This window comes from Triturus cristatus, chromosome 4_2, assembly GCF_964204655.1.
Source record: "Triturus cristatus chromosome 4_2, aTriCri1.1, whole genome shotgun sequence".
Lineage (NCBI taxonomy): Eukaryota > Metazoa > Chordata > Amphibia > Caudata > Salamandridae > Triturus > Triturus cristatus.
This window is the reverse complement of record NC_140586.1, coordinates 157,355,367-157,379,937: the sequence shown is the minus strand read 5'-3', so window position 1 is coordinate 157,379,937 and position 24,571 is coordinate 157,355,367.

Here is a 24,571-nt window from a genome sequence, read left to right as displayed (position 1 = left end):
TGCGTGCACGGTGCCGTGCGCGTGCGTGATTCTGATTGGTGGTTAGATGTCAGTCAACATTCGAATCGGTCGAAATCAGGAAGTGTCGGATGCCATTTTGTGTGTGGCAGTGAAAAACAAAGGTGGAGAACGTGAAAAGGGGGCAGGGTAGAGAGTTCCTGACCCCCTAGCTTTTGTCAGGGGGTCCCTGAAGGACCCCGAAGGGTGAAAAAAACATTTATTTTTTTTTCAAAAAATCGCGGGGTGCCCGCACGGTGCGTGCACGGTGCGCGCACGGTGAAAAACCCTTAAGAAAAAAAAAACATTTTAAACGAGCCATTCCATATTACAGGATACAGTCAATCTATAACTATATACATAGGTAGTTTATTGTAAAATAAATATATAATAAATATAATAATACATACATAAATTAGCATTTAAAAAACCATACAAATTCACTAAAAAACACATAGGTTTCACACACGTTATAGTTAGAAATTAGCATTTAAAAAACCTTGCAAATTCACTTAAAAAACCATAGGTTTCACACATGTTATAGTTAGGAATTAGCATTTTAAAAACCTTTCAAATTCACCGAAAAAACCATAGGTTTCACACATGTTATAGTTAGCTGGACATTTCACTCATACCATTGAAATTCCCCCGTTATAGTTAGTTCAGCTAAATATAACTCGCGCGACCGCAATCCACTGCTGATGATGTCACATATTACATCACTGTATTCACTAAGATACTGTTAATAAGTCAGTTATACAATTCATTAAAAAAAAAACATCCATTTATACACTTATTTACCCATTTATTCTTCCATTAACCTTTAGATATACATATATAAAAAATATTTATTTTTCAGAAAGACACATATTCACTGGATGATGTCATCAGTGATGTCATTTGAGATGTCATCAGTGATGTCATGAGTGATGTCACTGACCATGTCATGAGTGATGTAATATGTGACGTCATCAGCAGTGGATTGTGGTCGCGCGAGTTATATTTAGCTGAACTAACTATAACGGGGGAATTTCAATGGTTTTTCACGAGTGAAATATCCAGCTAACTATAACATGTGTGAAACCTATGGTTTTTTCAGTGAATTTGCAAGGTTTTTAAAATGCTAATTCCTAACTATAACGTGTGTGAAACCTATGGTTTTTTAAGTGAATATATATATGTATATATTACCTACTGGCAGTCTCCTGTAGGTAGTTCTAGTCAGAACCATGTTTCCATAGGAAAAGTGTTTTTTGTTTTGAGAATAACTTTGGTGTCGCTTGTTACATTTTCACAACATTTTCAAAACTTTTGTTACAGGCAGTTTAGCTGCTGTGTTGAAAATTTCGGAGTGATCCATCAACCGGGGGCTGAGAAAAAATTGCATTCTCCCCTAGCATTTTCCTATAGGGATTTTGAACATGACTACAGCCCGAACCGCTGAACAGAATTACACCAAATTTGGCAGAAAGCTAAATGTTGGTCCAGAAAACATCATTTTTGTGATTTGGTGTAAATTAATTCAGTAGTTTTAGAGATATTTAAGGTTAAAAGATATAGCTATCTGAGGACGCGGATACTTGCAGTGGAATTGCGGCTCCACAATGCCTGTGCTAAAATTTGTTTTGCTGCCAACACTTCAACCAGGAAGTGTTGGCAGCGACATTGGGACTTGGCTTGAAGCCAAGTCCCACAACAAAGTAAAAAATAAAGAAAAGGGGCAGGGTAGGAATACCTTGACCCCCCAAATATGGTGGGGGGGGTTGTTCCACAGGGACCCAGCCGGAGGTTTAAAAAACAATTAAATTACATTTTGCCACAAATTCACTAGTGGATCTGTGGATTCATGGCAAAATAAGGATGTGTGGACTCCTGCGCATCTATTTCAGAAAGCCCTTGGGCGGGCCAAATCACGGGGGCATGTGCAAAATCAAGGAGTGGGCTCATGGGGCTCCCCTCTTAAGGTTAATTAAAACCCTGTGCACCACCACCTCCATTGGGTATTGTTATTAAATTAATTGGAGGTGCGCACACGGACCCCCAGGGACCACCACCTACCCGGGGCTATATGCAAAGAAATAGGTGGGGGGGCGTATGGACCCCCCACACCCCCGGGGACCTCCACCTTCCCGGGGCTACATATAGAGAAATGAGGGGGTCTCATACTCAGGTCCCGCCACCTTCCTAAATTAAAATGCATGGAGAGGCCTCACAGACCCTCCCGTGCCCCGAGGACTGCCACTTCCCCTGGGCATAACTTTAAAAAGAGGTAGGGGGCTGCACAGCCCCCCTCCTGGGCCATATACAGCCCCATGGACCACCACTTCCCAGAGGCTGTTAAACTGAAAGAAGTGGTCCCCAACAGAGATGCCGCTCACCAGGGGATGGGGTCCCCGGGGCTGAAATCAGCCTTGGAAGGGAGGCGGCGTGTCCCCCTTCACAACAATATTTTTAAAGACCTGACTCCTGGGGATGGGGTCCCTGGGGTCGAAATCAGCCCAGGGAGGGTTGCTGCACAGCCCCCCTTCCCCTAGACTCAAAAAATATATAAAGGCTGGGCCCCGGGGAATAGGGCCCCGGAGCCAAAATAGGCTCAGGGAGGGAGGCTGCGCGACCCCCCCTTTCACATTGCATAAAGGCCTGGCCCCGGGGAATGGGGTCCCCGGGGTCGAAATCCACCTAGGGAAGGGTCCAAAAACTGAATTTGTTTTTGTTTGCCATTGCAGATCCATGTTAAATCAACAAATCCACAGCTCCATTAAAAGAAAAGTCTCTCACCTTTTTGCAATATAAGCTCCCTGGTGTGGGCCAGGGTTCAGGGTTACGGTCGTGTTTTTATAGTGGAGGGGGCATGCGGCCTCCTCCCCAAGCCTCCAAAAAGCCCCAGGGACCCCATCCCCCAGGGCTGATATTATAATTAGGCAAGGGGGTGTGATACCCAGTCCTTGGGCCATTCTGAGACCGGGGGGCACTGTCCCTGGGGCCAGTTGTCAGAATTAGGGTAGGGGCAGGTGACCCCCATGTCTGAGCCTTATAGAGGCCTCTGGAGACCCCATATCCTGGTGCCGATTCTCAAAATTGGGGGAAAGGGTGCGTGGTCCCCTTTCCTTAGCCATCCCCCAGGCAGAGGGAAAATCTAGGGGTAAGGGAACAGGCCACACTCCCTAAGCTGCTTACCAGCCTTCAGGACCTCATCCCCAAGACCTGGGTGCCCCTTGCACCTATGGTAAGAAATCTTGGTGTGAAATTTGATTCAAACCTTACTTTTGAGCACCAAATCAAGGCAATATCCTTTTTTGCTACTCTTAGGTCTCTATGAAGGATGCTTCACTTTTTCCTGAGGACTTTCATAGAACAATAGATCATGCGTTATTTAGGTCGTAGTTGTACTATGCCAACAGCTTGTATTTGGGGTTTGCCTGCATTTCTAATCCAGCGCCTTCAAAACTATTCAGAACTCTGCCGCTCAATTATTTCTCAAAATTCCTCCTTGTGTTTCTGTGTCCTGTCACCTACAACACCTTCACTGGCTCCTAGTCATAAGAGTATCCAATTCAAGGTGCTCATATTTGCCTTTCGGGCCTTTATTCACAAGGTCCTCTTTATTTTATGAGGCAATTTAAGCCATAATGCCAGGTGAGATACCGGAGATCTAATAACCTCAAACTTTTCCAACTCATCCGCATTCAGAAGGCCAGAAGAAGAGGCAGATAATTTGCTTTTTTCTTGCTTCCAAGTTGTAGAATGCTCTTCCTCTTAGCTTGCGAAGCAGCCACTCTGAAGCTATCTTCAGAAAGAGCCTTAAATCCCTCCTTTTTACATCTGCCTAGAGGGCATCTAACCTCTCTGCTATTAGGTTTTCCTTGGTCATGACCTTTCCGCTGGTGCTGGGACACGTCCTCTGAGGCATCTGTACGCTCTACAAATGGCGTGTATTGTATTGTATCCTCCAGGGCCAGAATAAAGCAGTGTCCCAGGAACACTGATGATCCCTATCTGCAGGAGTGCAGGCAGGCAGTTGAAATTCCCTGCTTCCCGGGGTATCCACAGGTGGGGTGACTCTCCAACCTTCTATCTTCCACGGGCTTTCTTCAGAGTCCTCTGGAAAGGGTCCTTCTTCTTTCAAACTGAAACCACAACGTACCCATTGACTTGTATTGAGCATGTGATGGTGTTCCCACACTGCACACGGCCTCCGTGGGGTTCATGGGTACTTACCATGGGTGGTTCTTTGGGTCCGCAGCTCTTCTTCGTCTTCTGGATCCAGTCTCGACTTAGGTTAGGATTCACATTCCACTTTATTAGTATATGGTTTTGTCTACCCCTGGAGACCACTGTGTATTTGTGCTACTTACGTGTTCAATTATTGATGTATTGTGTGCATTGTGATTATATCTCTGGGGAGGAGTTATTGCAATGTTTTAGTGAGTGTTTATAAGAAATACAGATTTTTATAACTATACTGTGTGGTTCTTTTTCACTTAACCTACACTATATGATAAGTAGTGGTAAAGCAAGCTGCTTAACACTCCTTCTGGACTAAGCCTGAAGACTGATCTCCACAGCTACCACATAGAAAGCTTTCTATGGTTGTCTAAGACCACTAAAATCACCATAAGGGTTGTCTGGATTAGTGCAAGGAGCTTCACTTAAATGTGTGCACCACAAACTAAGCCAGCCTCCTACAAGCATGCCCACCGTTCGCTTACCCTGCGGCTGATCCAGGAATCTAGCCCCTGCCCTATATTAGCCAGACTTCTGAACTATAGGGATCATGACACTGCCCTCCATAAACCACGGGACTTGAAACAGCTTAGATATGAAGGCTCTGATGTGGCCTTGTATTCCGACTTCACACATTCACTCAACAGGTACAGGAGGCATGTCACCTCTTTGTTCTGGGAAAGAAAAAACTCTGTGAGTTGCAATTAGGATACAGCATGTTATACCCAGCAATGTTGCGAGTAATGGTGGATGGCAAGGCTATGTTTTCACTGATTCCAAGCAACTGCAGCAGTTTCTTAAGCGAAGACCAGACGGAGCTCACCGAGGGCGTTGGCTGAGGACTCAGACGACAATCAGGAAATGGAAGAATGAGGCTGCCATCCCTTGCTGACTACTTGACCTTTTGACTTTTGGGACTATCAGCTGTAGTGGCGGTGGGTGAACTCCATCATCTGCACCTCCCCAAACTGTTAACGACAGCTAACCTGGCTCCCCTTCATGGCAGGGTGCTGGGATGTGGGAGGTTGGTAGAGGCGTTCCGTCAGTGGACGTCCGCTGAGAACACCTAGCTGGCTACTTGGTAAGCGCGTTCCCTTTGCGCTGCTGGAAGAATTTAGTATTTCTTGTTGAGTTGACAACACTCTGTTTCATGTACCGATATTTCACCCCTGCAATCACAATGGGACACTGACACACTCCTTACATTGTTTATTCATCGTATTAGGCACCTACTATACTTGATGCTCGGGCACTAGTACCTATGGACTGCTCAGAGCATTATGCCGGCAGCCTTAGTCGCCGTGTGTGCACCTCCTGTTTTTGCTTGGTAATTTAGTTGGGATTGGGAGGGTTACTGTACTGTTATGTAAGTTGTGGGTACACATGACATACGTTGGGGTGGAATATGTTTAGCATGTTTGTATGTTAGGCATGGACTACATATTTTGACTGTTCTATGGCTTCATGTACCTCTTTGTGGGTGACAGGCGTTAGATGGGGGATGACCTGAGAATTGCAGTGGGCGGTTGTTAGACTTGGCATTTTTGGCATGTTCCCCAGAGTTTTTGCTTTCTGACCTCCCGGTTTTGACTCTGTTTTTGCTGGCGTATTGTTTCTGCGCACTTTTCTCACTGCTGATCAGTGGTAAAGTGCAAGTGCTCCTGTGGTAAATTATGTTATGGATTGGTGTTTCCATGGTTGGATATTTGATTTACTTGTTAGTTCCTAGTAAAGTGCACTGAGTGTGCCAGGGCCTGTGAATCAAATGCTACTAGTGGGCCTGCAGCGCTGATTGTGCCACCCACGTGAGTAGCCCTGAAAAGGTAATTCGGGCCCACCATTGCGGAGTCTGCGTGCAGTTTGTAACTGCAATGTCGACTTGGCCAGTGCATACACTTGCCAGTCCCTCACCTTCCCTTTTCTTACATGTCAGCCAACCCAAAGGGAGGCCCAAAGTACCCCTGTGGGCCGTGTGCAGTGTATGTGAAAGGTAGGACATGCCCTGGTGTGTGTGTGACATGTCCTGATAGCGAATTACGGCAATTTAGTTTTTTGCTATTGCAAGGCTACCTGTTCCCCATAGGACAGAATGGGGAGTTTGTTTATAACATCTTATAAACATAACTGGCACGGGGAATTAGGTGGGAAAATAACGTTTAGTATGCCTAAACTCAGAATCTAAAGATGCATCTTTTAGTGAAGGTGATTTTTTCATTCTGTGTTTGAAAATACCAATTTTAGAAGGTAAGTATTTTCTTGCTCAGTCATCCCGTGTGCCTCTGCTGGAATGTGGATTGCCTGTCTGGGTTTTATATGACAGAAGGCTGGGGAGCAGGAGTGGCTCCAGATAGTCTAAGTAGGTCAGGAAAGGGCTGAATAGACCTGGGCTGAAATTGGAGAAGGGGGAGGAGATGGTCTGCCATGCCGTCTCCACTTCCTGCCAGGAAGTGACACCAGAGAAGGTAGAACTGTTTCTGGCTGGGCACAGACACTCTCTGTCTAAGAAATCAAAGGATTTTGGGATATAAATATTGGGTCCGAGACCCCTGAACTTTAGAACTCTTTTGGATCAAGAAGAATGCCAAGAAGAAGAGCTGGAGAAGCTGTGAGGAGGAACTACCACTTTGCTGTGTGCTTTGCTGTGTTGGCCTGCAGTGGTTGCTTCTGTCTTGGGCAGGAAAAGGACTGGACTGAACTTTCTGCAATCTACTTTTGTGAGTTTCTCCAAGGGTTTGAGGTAGAGCTTGCCCCCTGTTCAAGAAGTCCCAGGAACAGCAAAGACTTCAAGCTCTTCTGCCCTCGGCACTGGGGACTGTGTGTTTTGTGCTGCAACAGAGGAAAAAGCAACCCGACGCCATCTACAATGCCACTGCCGGCTCCGTGTCCTGAAGGCACCGCAGAGGGCACTGCCGCAACGCAGCACCGCGACCCTGGTCTCACCGGCGCCGCCTGCTGACGCCGCCACCGAGCCGCTGCTTGTGCTGTGGGCACCGCCCTCCACCTCGCTTCACGACGACGCCTTGGCCTCCCCGACGACGACGCTCCACGCCGAAATCTACGTGGTTCGAGGCCACCGCTCGTAATGTTACATGATGCACCGCCCTCATCCCACACTGCAGCCTTGGCCTACCGGCGCCGGCGCCATCGACTCCAGACGACAGCGCTCCAGGAACGACGACGCCGCTGCTTGCACCACGACCTGCCAGCACCACGACGAGCACCGCATTCACTTTGCACTGCAACCCTGGTCTCACCGACGATGCCATCTGATGCCGCCACCAAGCCGCTGTTCGCACTGCAACATGAGGGCACGCACGCTGCACTTTGACGCGCAGCACTCGACGCCTGCCGATGCCAGTGCTCCTGACTTCAACAGAGCCGGGTTCGATCTGCAACGCGTGTGACTTCGAGGGCCCTGACGACTCCTGCACTGACCTCCGGAACCGACGCCTTCCAGACGCCGTGCTTTCGGAAGCTCAACGAGAGGTCGCCGACGCCCTGCATTTCTAAAAGGTACTGTTTGCGGGTCTTACCGACACCGTAGCTGGCCCACGACGCCGTGGTCAGCCAGAACTGTTTGGATTTTTTTGTTCACAATGCCGTGATACGCCCGGAAGGAGTTATCGACTTCAAGGAACTGTTTTTCAAGGTTATTTTGATAACTGAATATTTCTAAGTACTGTATTGTGGATTTGTATCGTTTTTGGTCTTGTCTTAAGTATATAAAAATATTGAATATTTTTCTAAACTGGTGTGGTGTCCTTTTGTAGTGCTTACACTGTATTACTGTTGGTTATGTGCAAATGCTTTACACACTGCCTCTAAGATAAGCCTGACTGCTCGTGCCTAGCTACCAAGGGGATGAGCAGGGGTTATTTTAGGAGTGTAACTCCCTTATCCTGACTAGAGTGGTGGTTTCTGCCTGGCTTTGGCACATGCCCTAGCCTACCAAAAATCCCATTTCTGACAGCGGTCCTACGGGCCATTCACTGCTCTGCTTTGTCACATAGAATGCCAGGGGTCTGAATGATTGTAGGAAGATAAGGCACAGAATTGATGCTGCAATATTACAAGAAACTCAGCTGGCATCAAGTGCGTGGGTGCTGAAACAATTCAGAATGCAGGGTGAGTGTTGCACTGCTAGCTTTACCACCTATGTGTGTGGCTTTCTAATATGGGTGTGCAGGGGGTTGGGGGTTGGACTTCAAGAGGCAGGCATTGACCCAGGGGGCAGGTTTGTGGTGGCGAAATATACTAAGGGCAATTTGGAGCTCCTGCTGTTTGGAGTGTAAGGACCAAATTTTGATGACCCCCAAGTCTATCATACCCTCAATGGACGCCCATTGAAGTGGAATACTCTGCCTCGCGACTGGGGAGGCGGCATTAATTGTGTGCTGAACCCAACCCTTGATTCCTCTGAAGGCCCCCCAGGAGGCCCTCTGCTGCTGCACGGGCGCTAGTTGTAATTGTCATGCAAGAAGGACTGATAGATATCTGGCGCTACAGATTCCCCACGGGTACAGGTTACACTCACTACTCTACAATTCATAATACACGCACTTGCATAGATTATTGGCTTGAGTTGTGAGGATTGGTGCCACAGGTTCATTCCTGTGAACCGTTACTGAGAACTTAATCAAACCACTCGACGGTGCTACTGCAACTCATACTGAATGTTCTGAGGCCAGCCGCATTCTCCTAGTACTTCCCCCCACTTCATGGCGTTTTTGTGACAAACTGGCGCATGCAATTGAATCATTTTGTCATATTGATGTGGAGTCGGTTGACAAATTTACAGTGGTTTGGGAAAACACTTAAGGTCTATATACATGGGGTCACGATATCTAAAAACGCGGAGGTCCTTCGTTGTTGCGAGGCAGTCTGGCCCAAATAGAAAAGGAGATCGCAACACCAGAGCAGCGGTACCTTGAATTGGCAGATAGCCAGCTCCTTGGTTGGAATAATATCAAGATAGAAGAATTCCAGGAGACGGCTCAGAGAGAGGTGTACCATTTAGGCAAACATGCCACAGCGCACACTTATGGGGAGGGGGAACGCCCTGGTGCGACCCTGGCTGCGTTGCTGCGCCCTCATCGGGAGGTGGACGTGATACTAGAGATGCAGCAAGAACAGGACCTAGTACTTACTGACACCGAGCAGGCGCTGATTGTTTCCATAGATATTATGCTCATTTATACATGCCATGAATTGCGTATGATGATGCAGGAGTGACAGACTACCTGGAGCACATATTCATGACCTGGCTCACTAATGAACATAGGTAACATTTATTAGCGCCCTTTCGTCGGGAGGAGATTTGTGCTGCGCTCAAAGACATGCCATCCAGTAAGGCACCAGACAATGATAGGCTCACTGTGGCTTTCTTCAAGGCCTATCAGGTGCAGCGTATTCTTCAATTGTCTACTGTAGGAAAGTAGGACCTGCTTTTATGGTTACCCCCACTTTTTGCCTGGTGCTATGCTGTTTCTGACTAGTCTGACTGGGATCCTGCTAATCAGGGCCCCAGTCCCTGTGCTTTCTCCCCTAAATTGGCATGGAAAGTACTTAGGTACATCCCAGATTGGACACTGGTGTACTCTCACCTTTCCCTAGTCTATGGAGCTAAGGTACCCAGGGCATAGGTACACCAGGGGTCCCCCATGGGCGAAGCATGTATTATGCCACCAATTGGAGACCACTCAATTTGTAACTACAGGCCTGCCATTGCAACCTGTGTAACCTTGTGCTAGCACCATTTACGAAAGATATAGGTTTTCCTATATCTAAGGTCACTGCACTTAATACCTATAAGTCACCCCTAGAGCAGGCCTTTCAATCCTGAAGGCAGGGTGCTTGGTTCTAAGTGTGAGGATGCCCCTGCATGAGCAGGACACCCCTACAGCCTACAGAATCCGTTCTACCGGGTTGTAAGTGAGACAGCCATATAACATACAGAGGGGCAACGTGTCATTACGCGATGACCATCTCGAAACTAGCTGTAACGAACCCTATCATGTGTGGTATCAAACATGTTGGAATCATACCTCCCATTGCGGCCGGGTGGGAGCACTTGCTAGCGACACTCGGTCTGCTTGAAGGGCACACTTGGTACCCTCCTTGCATAGTCCAGTTCAAACCAGCTCAGGGAGCAGTTGGCTCCCGCTCTGCCACGAAGCTGGACAAAGGACATGGGAGTATCCTCCCCACTGTCTGACCACTCCCCTGGGAGGGAACCCTAAATCATCCCAACCCTTTTCATAGGATACTTGAGGATTTACCTGAGGGTGGGTCCCTAGATTCGTCTTGGGACAAGATTAATTTCTGACACCACTTCTTCTTCAACCATCTGGGCACTCTGTACTCCGCTCTGGGCATCAAGTCTGCAACTGGGAATGACACCTGCTGCTCCAAATCTCATTGCCCTGCTCGTTTGCTGCAACGTCCATGCCTGGGCACCATATAGGAACCTTCCAAGGCTTGTGGACATTCAAGACACTTGAAGGAATCTCCCTTGAAGTGTAGGAGTCACTTCCCTGCATCTGCAGGCACCGCAACTAAGTTGACCGATCTGCTGATACTGGGCTCCTACGGACTCAGAAAGACAAAATAACACAGGTGGTAGTTCTTCACATGCCTCGAGGGCTACCCTGTCCTCTCACCAAGTTTGAGGCCAGTATCACTTGTCCGAGCCGCAGGAACTGAACCCCTGTGCACCACATCCACTTGCAGTTGCAAAGGCTTGTTGGCTTCCTTCCACCAAGATCTTCGAGCTCCAAGAAGCCTCAACCTCAGGCATCTACAGTGACCAAGATCTTTGTCCTCACCACATCACTTGCACCGTGGGCCTGTATCTTTGGTGAGCTGCTCGAGGTCCTCTTGAGACTCCAGTGCCTTCAGCCTGTGGGTCCTCTTGTGGTCATTTTTGAATTCTTTAGGCTTCCCTGATTGCTTGGGTCTTGCCCTGATTTCCCTGCTTGTGGTGAGTCACCTTGGCCTTGCTGGTTCAGACACTGCACCTTCTTTGCTTTCCACATTGTTTGCAGTTGCCATGGCTTGTTGGTGCTCCGGATCGACACCGACCCCTCAACTCTCGACATTCGACGTGGAACAGCTCTCGAATGGCTCCTGGTCTTCCACAGTGTCCCCTGGTCCTCATAGCTGCAGCTCCAAGGTCACCGTCATCTATCCTGCAGCACTCGACATCGGTAGGCATTCGTCTTCCATGCCTCTTGGTCACTCCTAAGTGGCATAGACTTGGTCCTCTCTTCTTGCAGGTACTTCTTATCCTGAATCCACCTTTGGGTTCCATCGGACACGTTCACCTTCCTCAGCAGCGGCATCTTCCTTAAGTCCTCCATTGGGTTCGACTGCGGTTTCCGACGCCACTGCACACCTATGTACCCAGCTTCCATGGTGTAGATATCCTGGTTCCTAGGGTATCCATGGGTGGGGTGGCTCTCCAACCTTCTGTCTTCCATGGGGTTTCTTCAGGGTCCACTGGGAAGGGTCCTTCTTTAAAATTGCAACCGTGGCTTACCTATTGACTTGCATTGATCCTGCAGTTGTTTTCCCACTGTGCACACGGCCTCCGTGGGGCTCCTTGTAACTTACCATGGGTGGTTCCTTGGGTCTCCGGCACATATACGTCTTCTGGGTATAGTCTTGGGTCGAGTTGTGGGTCGCATACCACCACCTTAGTATATGGTTTGGTCTCTCCTGGGTGACTACTGTGTATTATATGCTACTTACCTGTTTATATTGAAAAGTATTGTGTGCATTGTGTATATCTCTGGCTAGGAGATATCTGTATGTGTTAGTGAGTGTCTTATATTAAATACATATTTTTATAAATACACTGTGTGCTTCTTTTTCACTTAATCTACACCTATAAGATTATATTCTGGTAAAACAAGCTGCCTTACACTCCTATGGACTAAGCCTGAAGGCTGCTTTCCCCAGCTACCACTTAGAGAGCTTTCTAAGATTGTCTAAGACCACTAAAATCGCCATAAGGGTTACATAAGTGTGCACCCTACACGAAGACAGCTTCTCACAGTTACGTTATTTGAGGATATGGTGGAAACCAGAGTCATGCCTTCCTGCATATGTGGAGCTCTTATAGATATCCTCCTGAAGCGGCCAAAGAACTGCTCCTCTTATAGCCCACTGTCACTGCTAAATATCGACACCAAAAGTTACGCGAAGATTTTAGCTAATCGATTAACCCCACTGCTCCCAGGAGTAATGGGACCGGAGTAGACTGGATTTATTTATCTTGGAACATAGTTTGGTGTGATCTAACATATTAACCTGGGGATGCGAGCTGCAGCAGTGTTTTAAGATGCAGAGAAAGTGTTCTAATATTTAGAATGGGGGATTAATGTTGGCGGTCTTGCGGCGCATAGGGGTCAGAGATATGTTTCTGCGATTTGTGTTGGTCTTATATACGTCACCAACTGCTTGGATATGCGTTAACAGTGTTGTGACTGCTCTTAATTCTGCAACGCTGGGTACTCATCTTCCCCCTGCTGTATGCTCATTTGGCGGAACCACTGGCCTGCACTCTCAGGGTATATCATGGGCACCGTGGCTTGCTCTTTCCAACCCATAACTTGGTCATTTCAGCGTATGCTGATGATACCTTGCTTTATGTTTGCAACCCGAAATGGAATTTGGCCCCCATGCTGCAGGAGGTGGTGCGGTTTGGCGGATACTCTGGTCTTCGGGTGAACTGGGATAAGTCCATCATATTTCCTCTTACCCCAGCTATGCTGCCAATTCCATTGGACTATCTGCTACAGAGGTCGACAGACTCTGTCCGTTACTTAGGTTTACAGGTACAACCGACACCAACCTCAAAGTGGTCCTCCTTGATAACTATGGTAGGGCAACACAGAAACTCTCGGATTCTATTGAGTGTTGGATTGAACTGTCATTATTGCTTTCCGGGCGGATAGCCATCATGAAGATAGTTGTGTTACCTAAGTTTCTTTTTCTGTTTCAATTTTTTTTATCTTACTACCTCGGGATGTGTTTGATAACCTTCAGTTCCTCATGATCCAGTTGGCCTGGGCTGGAAAGAAGGCTAGGGTGCGCTAGACGACCCTCACCGTACCATATGATATGGGAGGACTTAGTGCCATGGATCTAGAAACTTATTCCAGATCCTTTCACGCTACCTCAAATCTTATTCAGAAATCCCTTACAAAGACACAGGGTGTTCAATCATTGAATATTGTGACTTACTCATGGCACGTCCTTTTGCAGCGACAGGCCGGATCCTTACTGTACTCGCCGCATGTTCCGTTGGCCTGGTGTTACTGGTTTCCCATGGGTCGGGAGCGGGGGGCAGTGCATGTGTTACTCGAAATGGCGTAAATGTGGTGGGAGTTTTCTTACAGGATGGCAGGTTGTGCATGTGGGAGGTGTCCCAAGAGTGAAGCGACACACTTATAGCCCTCACTCAATATCATTACTACAGAGCAAGACACACACTGGGAATTATTGGGGGAGGACCTTCTAGAGCCCCCTGAGATACCAGCGCAAACTAACTTTGCTTTTGAAGACCAATACCCCTTCCCATCTAATAGCGAGGCTCTATGCCCTTGCACAGGAAGCTTGTAGACCGGGTGAAGCAGGCCAGGCTTCCATGGTAGAGAGATTTGGATGTAGTTCTTACAAATATACAATTGCAGTACTGTTGCTCCATAACCAAGACTATTTCACTGAACAGTAGACACCAACTATTACACTTTAAGTACATCAATAGGGTATATTACACCCTGGAGCGGCTTTATTAGAAACAGGCTCTGAGATAATGCGAATTGTCAGAGATGCAGGGATGAGGAAGAGGGGTTTGTACATCTCGCGTCGCCCTGCCCCAGGGTTGAGGAATTCTATTGCGCAGTGCTCAGGGTGCTGGGTGCCAATACTGGCGAGACTCTGGACCTTGATTCTCTGTTGGCGCTGCTGGGACATGATAGGGAGGCGTAGAGGGATGTTCAGCATCTGGTGGCCATGAGTTTGCTGCTTGCGAAGAGATGAGTAGCTATGTGTTGGGTTCGCGGTCCACTCCCAACCTTGAAAGACTAGCATACCAATATGACATACTGCAATACGCAATCCGACACATAAAGTGAGATGCTTCCACACCAGAGCCACCCCAAGGATATCTGGGGAACACATCAGACTTACATGGCTGGGGCTGAACCCAGAGATATGGAGGTAGAGACTTCTGCTGGTGTGAGTGACGGGTGATGTTCGATGTGCACTTGATTTGGTGCAGGTTCGCCTTAAACAGCACAAATACTGTAGAAAACCACCAAGATATTGTAGATTTTTGACGTATACCTGTTTCGTGTAAAGAATCTATGCCACCTGAATGTCTGTACTGTATTATTGAACCTCAAGATGTGGCCAATGACCTGACAAAAGAGATGCACCTATCTGCCATGCAGTATAATTTTATAGAGGATTGTCTTAACTGACTGTACATGCAAATGATTATAACCATGCATATATTGCCTTGCCAGGTTCTGATTGTATGCCTTTTGAAAACGTAAATATTTTTTTGAAACTATAACATGTGCCCTAAGCTAACTCTAACTCGCGCCATCACCATATACTGCTAACTACCTCACATATTTGATCACTCATGACATATTCGATGACATCATTGATAATATCTCTGCCAAATCTGAAATGACATAATTGATGACAACGCTGTGCTTGTACTGCTCAGCTAAAGCGGAATAAAATGTAACTCCTAGATTTTTGACATAGCCCATAGCAGAGGTTCATCCCCGAGAAATAGGGACCTGAGGGAATGTGACCGAATGTCCACATACACGTTTTGATAGGGCTTCTTACTACATTGTGGATGGCGGAAGATCACTATTGGATACAGAGCATGTTACACTGTGGTGGGAGTGCTTGGAGTGAATGGTGCCTACGTGGGAAGCGTTTTTTTGTCGCGTGAGAGTGATCAGAGTAGCATTCTTATCATGTCGTGGGTTGCAGCGTTTGACATAAGGATGGGGGAAAGTTATGCACAAGGTAGAGTTATATAAGCAGCCTGATATGATGATTACTCTACAGGTCCCATATTGAGTTTGCCGTGATGATTTAAATATTGCGAATGTTATACGTTTTATGGTTCTGAGAAGAGAGGGGTATGTCAGAGACAGAATGCTGATCTGACTGTATGCACTGCATCACAAGCCTTTATTGGGCCTGCATGGGTAGACTAATGATGGGCTTTCACAATGCGCGCTATATGTGGCAGGACTAATCATGCATTGTGAGCAGGCCTTCTTTATAGCAATGATTGGCTTTGTTCAGCTGGCTTCAAAGCGGTTAATAGTATCATGTTTGATGGTAGTTCTGGACTGCTCTGGTATAATCAGCCCAGCTAGTGTGTTTCGAGATTGCCGTGCTTATAGCTGTCATCTAGCCCAGGGCTTTAAGTGGGATGAAAAAAATGGGGGATCTCTCAATGGAATTTATGGCGTGGTTTAAAAATACTTAAGATAAAAATCTGTGCTTAGGATAGTGTGCCGCCTGACTGGTATTTTGCTACTTCTGATTGCACCCAGATATATAATACAACAAGTAACATTACACCTACAACAAGCCAAAGCTATTGGCTTTGCCAATGTATGTTAGTTGCATAAGCAACAACTATGACTTCGTTGAATATAATATGACAATCCTCCAGTTCTGAAGTGATGAGACTGTGAAAGAACTTTAACGAGTCTCAAAGACAGTGAAGGGTGGCTCTGCTGCAGAGTGAAGATTTGTTTTTCACCCTGTGGTTGAGGGCACAAATGGAGAGCCGGATAGGGACCTGTCTAGGCACCTGCTTTTTAGCCGATCAGCACCGGCAGGACCCAGCCCACTTAATGCCCTGATCTGATTACAGCCATCCATGGTGGAGTCCTATTGTGGTGATTCCTGTAACATATGGGCACAATTGTCATTTGTCTGCACTGACTAAAGACTGCAAAATTAGAGTCCAATTGTGGGTCCTTCAGCACCATTTGGACCCCAATGCCATCTGGCCTGTGTTGATTACAGCCAGCTATGGCCCTGTTCGATTGTCGTGTTTTTGCGACTCTTGCACACGCTTGGCCATCATTGTCATCTACCACTTGACTGATTACAGCCAGACGTAGTTAGATTCAGTTTTGATTTTCCTGTGCAATTTGTACACCCTTTGGCAGTGTGTACTCTTCTGATCTCGAATGTTGTTATGCTTGGGGCCTGAGATATTGGAGCTATACTTCTTTATGTTAGGAGAAGCCAGGTTTTGTTTCCTTCTTGAACTTTAAATGGCCTTGTATGCTTCTTATTCTGGCTGGCAACGAGTTCCAAAGTGTTGCCACTTGTACGGGGAATGCTGTTCTACCACTTGTATTTTTCTTTTGGAAGGGGTGATGGGTTGAGGTGCTGATCTTGAATGCAATGCCCTGTTCTGGGGGTAGCGTTGGAATTTTACTTGTTGATACCACTGGCCTTTCCCTTGTATGGCTCTGTGGATGATACAAAGTGCTTTGAAGATAGAGCGTTTGGCTATTGGTAGCCATTGTAGCGTTTGATTTACCGGGGCCATGCGTTCCCTTGGGTGGAGGAATAGAAGCAGTCTTACTCTTGTGTTTTGGATCCTTTGTAATCACTGGCGTAACGAACGTTGAGGGGGCCTCCCTGCAAGGCACCTGGGGGCCCCCCTCTAGGCTCAATCAGGAGACCTGCAGCCAGAGTGCTGTGCTGAGGGGGCCCCCTGGAGCTTGGGGCCCCCCGGAACCCCGGGGGCTGCGGGGCATTGTGTTACGCCCCTTTTTGTAATTTTCATAGATGAAAGTGGGGCTCTGCTAAGTGTAGGTCAGTTGCATAATCAACCCATGATGTTACAATGGCCTGTGGTTTCTGTTGGTAGCTCAGGTGCGGGAAGTTGTATCCTAATGTTCACATGCTGTAGAAAGACCTCCTAGGGACTTCATTGACATATGGGGTCAATGTAGGAAGGTGGATATCTGACTATGGTTACCCCCAAATTTTTGCCTAGTGTCTAGCTGGTTTTTCGACTTAGTTGGCCTGAGATCCTGCTATTCAGGATCTCAGCCTGGCTGTTCTCTCTTTAAAATGGACTCCATGTACCCTAGGTACATACCCAATTGGTTGGATCACCCTGTCAGCCCCTGTACCAGTGTACACTAGGTACCCAGGGCATTGGTGTACCCAAGGCCTGCCAAGGGCTGCAGCATGTATTATGCCACCCCAGGCTTGGCCTAACAATTTGACACAACTGGCTGATCACGCAGCTGGGGTAAGTTGGTGTAATCACCTCTTACTTAGGTGTAGTATACCTATACCTAACCTTAAATGGGACACCTGGTAACCTATAAGTCACTCCTATGGCAGGCCTTAACAATCCTGAAGGCAGAGTGCTTGGTTCCATGTGAGATGGTGCTCTGGCATGAGCTGAGCCTGTCTGCAGTGGTCGGAACAACTTCCTTCTACTGTTTCCAGATATCGTCATACCATATACTCTTAAGTGCATTATGAACCTCGCGGTTAAATGCTATCTTTGGTTTGGCTTTATCAAAACATGTCGAGTAAGGTGTCATACGAATTGGAATACTAACCCCTCGCCAATTCTGGCGACGGGGTTAGCATTCCACCCTTCTAGAGGGACACGACATGTACAGTACCTGAAACCCGGGTAAAATCAGACATAGCCTCAGCTCCACAAAATGGATGCTGCCACCACAGACACAAGTCTGCCCTCCTGCTGCTGGGAGTCCTTCCAGCTTGGGAGGTGTGGACAAAGGGTTTCCTGCCAGGGGAGGTGCGTGCACCACCCCAGACAGGATTTTGTGTATTGGTCAGGTAGGGCTTGAAAGAAACCAGACATGCCTGTGGCTCACAAGGAGCCTCGGTGCATATGCCAGTTCAAACCGGTCCTGGGGCACACCAGTCCCGGGCCTGGGGCGAGCTGGACAAAGGATTGGGGGTGTAACCACCCCCCTTCCTGGTCCCACCCATAGGGAGGGACCTAGCAGGTAGTCCGGCCCCTAGAATCCGAATAAAGGTAGGAGCTGTGTCCTAAGACTTCAGACATCCTGGAATCAACTTGAGACTAAGAAGAAGACGGGAGCTTCGACATTCTGCTGCACAGAAGACTGAAGAAAATCTCCCCTGTGGTCAGGGAGTGACCACCTTGCTAACGCAAGCACCATCCAGCGAATCACCGTCTGCTTTGCCGCCGCCTCCCGCCGGAGCCCGAGCCCAGAGACTGACAAGACCTGGACCTCCAGACCTCTCACCGCCCGATCCACAGTCCCTGAAAAGAGGAGACCCGTGGAGGCACCGAGACACGTGGAGCCAGCCATCTTGGAACGACTACGACAAGCTGACCAGTGCAACAACCGAGGCTCCCTCCAAGTTGTGCTTTGGGTCCTGAGAAGCCCAACCCTCGAGCAGCATCTGCACCAAAGGTGAGCCCTCCAGCATCTCCACGATCTGCGTGGGGCCCTTCTGCATTTTGCCACTCGACGTGCCTAACCGGTTGCTGGCCCGCTGGCTAGTGGCCATCTTGGCGACGAAATCTACGACAAACACCGCTGGTCTGGTTGCTCCAGACTGGCCCTTGCTCCCCTCCAAAGGAGCAATCCCTCTGACCTTGCTGGTCAGAACCAACAGCTGATTTCCGAATCCTCCTGCAATTGCTTTTGCCAAGGCTTGTTTGCTTCGATCAAGTCGCCGACACCGCCGACAGCGAGAGCCTGCGTGGGACAGCTCGTGAGCCGACTCCTGGACGTCGTCGACCTTCAGGGACCACGTGGCTGCGGAGACAAGCTACCCCTCATCACCTGTTTGCACCCGACATCGCCTGGTACCCACCTGGTGCCACGCTGGTCACTGGCTAGTGACTGTGAACACTGTCCCCTCTGCTTACAGGTCTTCAACATCTCCGATCCACTCTTGGACCCACTGCATCTCTTCCCGACCGACCGCCTGCAGCATCTTTGTCCCAGGCTCAACGGAACAGATAGAAGAAACCCGACGCACTTTGAGGCCTATGCACCCGCTTCCTGTGGGTGAGGTAAAGCTGGCACTCCGGTGCCCATGTGTAGTAATACATCTCTAGTGCCTGTGTTCCAAATCTTAAGTTCCTAGGTCATCCGGAAGATTCCTTTTGCAGTAACTTTGTACTTTTTACGCACCCATTGAAACCTATGGGAGCCCGCGTGTGACTATTTGCTCTGCACACGCCACCCGTGGACCTCCTGGTCACTAACTGACGTTAGCTCCTTGTAGGCCCAGCGATTCTAGAGGCCCTAGGCCTTTTCCCTTTTCTGTTCGTGGTACTTATACCACTATTTTAGTATATGGTTCGAGTGGCCACCAGGGCCTATCCATATAAAGTGCAACTTCTGTGTATTCTGTGATAATCTTGTTTGACGATTTGTGCTCCTGTGCTCATAAAGAGACTAGGGGTTACTTTGAGAAATAAATACATATATATTTTGAATATATATCTGTGTGGTGTCCTTTCATTGGTATAAAAGGGGGTTACTATTGGTAAAACAGCTTGCTTAACACGCATCACGAGTTTAGCCTCAAAGACTGCTTAGCCTACGCTACCACTAGGGCAGCTAGTCCAAAAAGGTTGACTTACAACCACACCATAAGGGTTGCTTGGCATGGTACAAGGTGGTCACTAGAACTAGTGAACAGCATATACCAGGCCAACTTCTCACATTGGTGGCAGCGGTGGGATTTGAGCTTGCTGTGTTTTACCATTGTAATCTCTTGGTTACCAATTGAAAGATCACATAGGTACCTGTAGGTACATATAAAACAAGATTAGATATACATAAGTTCTACTGAACTTAGTTGTTGTAGAGCAAAGGGAGTAGCACACCCTGACTACAACTACTAGATAGGTTTAGTAGGTAAACCCAAGTGTAGGTAGATTGCAACACATCCACCCACACTTAAGAGCAATGGCCGGGGCAGAGGGGTCCACTGTACCCATCTCTGTTGAGAGTGACCCCCAGAGGGCACCATCCAGCTTTGCTACCCTTAATCAGAATGAGCTCAGGCATTTGGCAACTCTTAGAGGCCTTAAACAGCCCAAGAACCCAAACTCTGCTGAGCTCAGAGAGCTCTTACAGAATGATGAGAATCAGAGAGCACTCAAGAAAGCTTCCCAGTTAGCCCCCTTAGGGACAGGAACAGGAGGCCCCCCTTCTAAAGATGCCACTGAAGTACCCCTTCCCAATAGTCACCCCTTAGATGGGATGCCTACCACAGAGGATGAGAGTGAAAAGGATACTGACAGTAGTGAGGATGAAGGGAGAACTAGCCCAGTGCCAAGTGTTATACTTGGCCCAGCTAAACCAAGGCTATTGGGGACTGACAGTGGGTTCAACCCACTGGATCTCCCCAGTGGACTTAACACAGGGCTGGGAAGGCAAAGGAATCGCTCAGGTGACTCCAATGCTTCCCATGGCTCTAGAGGCTCTCAAGGTCACTCCAGGAGAAGGATGACCACCCCTCAGAGGAGGGAACATGAGGCCAGAATGCAGGAAGCCCAGCTGAGGATCAGGAAGCAGGAGCTAGAAGTAGCCCTGATGGAAGAAAAACTGAACAAGGCTAGGCAACCTAGAGAGAGTGGGTCTATACCCACTGGTGGCAGCATTGTCCCTAGGGACAAAGATAGGGTCTTTGACAATAGGAACCTGTCCAAGATTGTGCCCCCCTACAAAAGTGGGGATGACATCCACAAATGGATGACTGCTCTTGAGAGAGCCTGCAAAGTGCAGCAGGTTCCTGAAGACCAGTGGGCAGCAATCTTATGGCTCTCCTTTGAGGGGAGAGGCAGAGATAGACTCCTCACTGTTAGAGAAGAGGATGTCAGAAATTACAGAGTCCTGAAGAGTGTCCTAGTTGATGGGTTAGGCTTAACCACTGAACAGTACAGGTTAATGTTCAGAGACACCCCGAAGACACAGACTCAGGACTGGTCTGAATATGTGGAATGTGCAACTAAGGCTTTGGAGGGTTGGTTGCTGGGAAGTAAGGTGTCTGATTATACAGGATTGTACAATTTGATGATGAGAGAGCAGATTTTAAGTAATTGTCAAAACCAGCTTCTCCATCAACACCTGGTAGACTCAGATTTGACCTCTCCCCAAGAATTGGGAAAGAGGGCAGATAAATGGGTCAGGACCAGGATCAGGCCTAAAAACCAGGGTGGTGACCAAAAGAAAGATACCACCAAGCCTCAAGAGAAGGGTGGGGATAAAGAAAAAGAGAAACCTTCCTCAGGGCCCCAAAACTCCACACAGGGTGGCGGGTCCCAAGCTCCCTCCTCTACCACAGCTAAAAAGCCCTACTGCCATGAGTGTAAAACTCCTGGGCATTGGAAAACTGACAGCGGTTGCCCAAGGGCTAAAAACAAAACTGTTCCTCCAATTACTCCTGTCACACCACCTATTGCTGTCAGCAGTAATCCCCCAGGTGGTGGGAGTGCCCCCAGAAATCTGGGTGGGTTTACTTGGGGAACACAGGGGGACCCTGGCTTAGCCAATTCCCCTGCAGCAGATACTCTTGTCTGTGATGGTGGCATGGGGTTTGCCAACTTCACTGCCTGTCCCAACACTTTGGGTAGGTACAGACAGGAGCCCTACATCAATGGTACAAAAGCTGAGGCCTACAGAGACACTGGAGCTAGCATCACAATGGTGGCCCATTGGCTAGTTCCCTCTGAGCAGCTTTTGCCTGGTTTCTCCTACCAGGTGACCAACATTGATGGCAAACAGAACAGTCATCCCATGGCAGAGGTATGTCTCAGCTGGGGAGGTGTCACTGGCCCTAAAAGGGTGGCAGTGTCCCCAACCTTGCCTGTAGACTGCTTACTGGGGAATGACTTAGAACTCTCAGCTTGGGCTGGAGTTGAACAAGACACCCATTCTAAAATGGTAGGCCTGTCACAAAAGGGTAGGGGGGTTGTGCCATTCACAACCCCTGTCCAAATAGATTTCCTCCCTGAAAAGGTTGGAAGGGCAGTGGTAGCCACAGCCCAGGCACAGACAGACTTCCCTGTAGAGACTGGCAGAGCTGTGACAGTCACAGCTCAAACACAAACTGAGTGCCCCCCTGAAAAGGTTGGCAAGGCTGTAATGGTCTCAGCCTATACTCAGACTGACATAGGTGTAGTGAAGCCTGAAACAATGGATCACTCCACACAAACTGAGAGTAGTGGGGAGGAAGAAAAGTCTCCCTCTCCCCAGACATTAGGAAAAGGTCAGCCTCCTCAGGGATCTGACCTCACCCCTTGTGAAGGAACTGCCCCAGAGGTAGCCAGGCCTGGCCTGGCAGAGCCTCTGATGTCAGTGGCCCCTTCCAAGGTGGGACCCAGTCTGGTGCAGGTAGCCTGCCTCTCTCTACCCTGCCTCAGTCAGCCCAGGGCTGCAGAGGTCAGGGAGGCCAGTGGACCCCCAGAGGGCCCCTGTCCACAAGAACCCCCCCATCAAAAGAATGAGGATTGCCTGGCTAGTAGCCCTAGTCAGGTGATGGGTAAAAACATTCCTGAGGGATCTCCTTTACAGGTAGTTAGGGACCTCCCCCAGAGGGATTCTGTTGGGCACAGGCAAACCTGGGACCTTAGGGCCCCAAACCTGACCTGTCCCTCCAGTAAGCCCACAAAAGGGACCCAGCCTCCAGCTTTAGGTAGCCAGAGGCTGACCCTGAGAGCACAGTGCAACTCAGTTAAGGAAAGAAAGGCATCCATGGTGGAGGGGGATTGGAGGAAGCTGAGGCCTCACTTTGAGGACACTCACTTCAGTACTCCATCTCAACACCAGCCTTTTACTTTGCCAAGACACACCAAAGGTAGAGATTCCCTATGGTGGAGACCCTCTGATACCCTTAGGGTGAGGGATTGCTTAGTGGACCATGAGACAGGGGTTAACCATGCCAGTGCTGGTTCCTCCTTATATGGCCACTTGGGCAATATAGGCTTACCTGGTCAAGGTCAGCCTTATCTCCCTTCGTTTGGGGGGGGGTTGTGTAGGAAGGTGGATATCTGACTATGGTTACCCCCAAATTTTTGCCTAGTGTCTAGCTGGTTTTTCGACTTAGTTGGCCTGAGATCCTGCTATTCAGGATCTCAGCCTGGCTGTTCTCTCTTTAAAATGGACTCCATGTACCCTAGGTACATACCCAATTGGTTGGATCACCCTGTCAGCCCCTGTACCAGTGTACACTAGGTACCCAGGGCATTGGTGTACCCAAGGCCTGCCAAGGGCTGCAGCATGTATTATGCCACCCCAGGCTTGGCCTAACAATTTGACACAACTGGCTGATCACGCAGCTGGGGTAAGTTGGTGTAATCACCTCTTACTTAGGTGTAGTATACCTATACCTAACCTTAAATGGGACACCTGGTAACCTATAAGTCACTCCTATGGCAGGCCTTAACAATCCTGAAGGCAGAGTGCTTGGTTCCATGTGAGATGGTGCTCTGGCATGAGCTGAGCCTGTCTGCAGTGGTCGGAACAACTTCCTTCTACTGTTTCCAGATATCGTCATACCATATACTCTTAAGTGCATTATGAACCTCGCGGTTAAATGCTATCTTTGGTTTGGCTTTATCAAAACATGTCGAGTAAGGTGTCATACGAATTGGAATACTAACCCCTCGCCAATTCTGGCGACGGGGTTAGCATTCCACCCTTCTAGAGGGACACGACATGTACAGTACCTGAAACCCGGGTAAAATCAGACATAGCCTCAGCTCCACAAAATGGATGCTGCCACCACAGACACAAGTCTGCCCTCCTGCTGCTGGGAGTCCTTCCAGCTTGGGAGGTGTGGACAAAGGGTTTCCTGCCAGGGGAGGTGCGTGCACCACCCCAGACAGGATTTTGTGTATTGGTCAGGTAGGGCTTGAAAGAAACCAGACATGCCTGTGGCTCACAAGGAGCCTCGGTGCATATGCCAGTTCAAACCGGTCCTGGGGCACACCAGTCCCGGGCCTGGGGCGAGCTGGACAAAGGATTGGGGGTGTAACCACCCCCCTTCCTGGTCCCACCCATAGGGAGGGACCTAGCAGGTAGTCCGGCCCCTAGAATCCGAATAAAGGTAGGAGCTGTGTCCTAAGACTTCAGACATCCTGGAATCAACTTGAAACTAAGAAGAAGACGGGAGCTTCGACATTCTGCTGCACAGAAGACTGAAGAAAATCTCCCCTGTGGTCAGGGAGTGACCACCTTGCTAACGCAAGCACCATCCAGCGAATCACCGTCTGCTTTGCCGCCGCCTCCCGCCGGAGCCCGAGCCC